Genomic DNA, 3,298 nt, shown 5'->3' with positions numbered 1-3,298 from the left:
TGCATTTGTTATTGATTTACTTACAAATGCCTATCAACGCCTACGCTTTAATAGTGCACTTTGTTAGCACACTGAGGCAGATTAAAATAAAGTTGGCTACAACCAAACTAATGCACCACTACTCGTTAAAAATTCATTGACCATTTTTCTCAAACGTGTCACCAGATAAAACTTAATTAAGATCTGTATGGTAACTGTAATCCATAGATGAAAATATGGCTGAAGATCGCTCGCATTTGTACAATATACTAATTCGTAATCTTTATCTAAAACTGCCGAATTTTACTTAACTCACAATGATCAGTTTACCATTATTTGAAGTGTTATCACTGTCTTTCATTGTGTTGATGATATGTGACAACCTGGGACGGCACCATGCCAGATTATATGCTATGTACGATTTCTTGAATTGGTTACTTATTGACCTTACTGCCTAACCCAATTTTGTGATCTAGTAGTTTGGAAAATAATTATTTATTCCACCATCTGCTTCATATACCTCCTACTCTAGAAATTACTGTAGGATTTTAAGCAAAGCGCAAAAGTTTCGTCCACTAATATGCCGAGAAAGGCCGTACAGATCACATATAACTGCAGGATCAGACAGATTTAAAGGAACCATGGATGGGTAATGTAAATGAATTTATTATGTGTGTTGCCAACATCAATAGACATGCATTCCTATCTGGACCAGTCAAGTACTCTAACTGATGATATGCTCTTACGACTTATCTTCAGAAACCTTGATCTAATGAATTTCGGATAGAATTTATTACATGTCACCACATCTTGATAATTGAAAATTTTCATTTAAGTATAACGTCTATCAATCAACGAATCAGTATTAGTAGAGTTGTTACTTGAGAGGCTTAACAGAATGACCACTGTTCTATGATAGAAAAAGGTTCTATATAAATGTTTTTTTGAAACCAACTGAAAAACCCAAAGAAATTACAAACGGTTACAGTTTTTGAATCTGTTACACTATTATTGAATTTTAGTGAAGCGCTACATTAATAACCTACCTTAGTTTGAATTACACTAATTTTGGTAAATAAGTCTACAATGTCGGTAGTTAAGTGAGGACAATGGGGACCGTCCATCGCAATAAGTCATTTTTATGGTCAACATTAAAAAATTTTTATTCACTGACCTTGAATAGCATTGGACAAAGTGAAGTCAAAATGTTCATTAGTTTAGTGTATTTGTGTCAGAATATATTTCAGCATATTCTGATTGATTATGACTAAACATTGAAAATGTTTCGTAGGATTTTCAAGTTCCTTATATATTTTTCTTAAATCTAGATGATTCATTTTAAAAACTTTCGCCAAACACTTCTCGAGAATCACATTGGAGAATATTTTCAATCCATAATTACTCGCTATCACGGAATATGTTATATCTAGAGCCTTGATTCTTAATATGCCGCGAACTACTAGACTACGTGAACGATAGAACCTGCAACGTCGCAAAAAGAGAAGACAAAAGACTAGCAAGTAGGAAGTTTATTCCCCAAATCAGTGTCAAAATATAGTACAGAAATCTCGTGTATTTATAGTTTTTTGGCTGAATGTAAATCATCATTTCGGTCAACCAATAGGCACATAGGGGTCATTCTAATCCATCCAATGGGGAAGCTACACGTCGACATTCTAGAACATCCCCCTAGCCGTGATTGGATGGAATGTCTGTGGCTCTTCCTGGGCTTCTTAAAGCTTCCTAGAGTCTACCGACGAGCCGTCCTTACACCTCCCCCCTTTGAAGTCTGTGACGTATGAATTTCTTTTTGGATCTTCTTGAAGCATTGTTGTTGTTCTCCTTTTTCTGTTCATCACCCTTATCGGCTGTGCGCTTCCACTCTTAAGTTTTTCTAGTCGTTGGTTGCGGCCTTCTTTCGGGCTTTTCTCCACCAGCATGTGGAACGGTACTTGTGTATCTACTGCTGCTGTTTTATGATCCCTTTTTATTTGATTCATATGTCTGATACATTTTCCGTTCCTTCCGCGGACTAAATAAAGTACCTTCCCGATACGCCGTCCTATGACACCTGGTTCCCATTTCTGACCGCCTTGATACTTCACAAGTACTTTTTCACCTACCTTCAAGCTGCGGTCGTTCGTCTGATACTCTTGTACAGGTTTTCTTCTTTTCTTGGGTGGCGATTTTTTGTCAAATATCCCTGGGTTCTTTGCCTGAACTTCAGCTTCTCCTGCGGCAATGAGTACGTCTTCTCCATGTTTTGCCTGGGGACCAATCAGCCTTGAGAGTGCATCAGATCTCACCGGACTACATATATGATTAATTGGCTGGTTAGCCAACTGCAACATTTCTATTAGGTCAAGACCAAGCAGTGAGATATACCTGAGATATACTTTCACATTCTTCTGTACATTCCCTTTTTTAACTGGACAGCATATCTCTCCAGCAATATTTACCTTCTCTCCAGATGCACTGAGTGCTAACTGAGTTGTAGGGAGCACCAAGGGTTTGCCAATATGACTCCATGTTTTGCGGCTGATAAGTGAAATATCTGAAGCAGTGTCAAGCTGTAGACGGGCACGGCGTCCATTAATCTCTAAAGTCACATATTTTCTTCGATTATGTTCTGTTCTGGTATGTGCCACCATTATTCTATTAGTTGAGGAATAATTTTTACGTCTTCGTGATGAGCGATGGTGCATCTTCTTCTTGCAACATGTTTCTTTATGTCCTTTAAGCTGACATTTGGTGCACCGGTAGTTTTTGTATGGGCAGAACCTTTTGTAATGTAGCTCTCCGCAAAACTAACATGCGAATGGAGGCTTCTTAATGGTTGTGTTCTGCTTTTGCTTATAGGAATCTTTCTTCCCACTTACTGCCTGTACATAAGGAAGTCGACCATTATTTTCTACCATCGAGGTGTCATGTTTCAAGTTCACCAGACGCTGACATTCAGTAGTCACCTCTTGAAGGGTGATATTTGGACACTGTTCAATTTTACTTAGAATTCTGGTTCTGATGTCGGCATCTTCTGGAGACTGTAAGCTGCATACGAAAACAAGACATTTGAATTGGTCTTCTGTCATTGCTGATAGTTTAAAACGCTCACATTCACGATTTACTATGCTGGCATGTTGCACTCAATCATCGTTGCCAGCTTTTACTATCTTCAGGCACTGATACCGAATATTGAACAAGGAAGATTGTTCACCGAAAATTTGCGGCAAAATTTTAACTGTTTCTTCGAATGAAATGTCTCTTGGGTTCTTGGGCAGAATGTAATTAGTGTATCGTTCATGTTCAATGGTCCCCAGCA

The sequence above is a fragment of the Schistosoma mansoni genome (genome assembly GCF_000237925.1).
Source record: "Schistosoma mansoni, WGS project CABG00000000 data, supercontig 0221, strain Puerto Rico, whole genome shotgun sequence".
In the NCBI taxonomy this organism is placed as follows: Eukaryota; Metazoa; Platyhelminthes; class Trematoda; order Strigeidida; family Schistosomatidae; genus Schistosoma; species Schistosoma mansoni.
The sequence above is the reverse complement of the archived record's forward strand: the minus strand, read 5'-3'. Positions refer to the sequence as shown.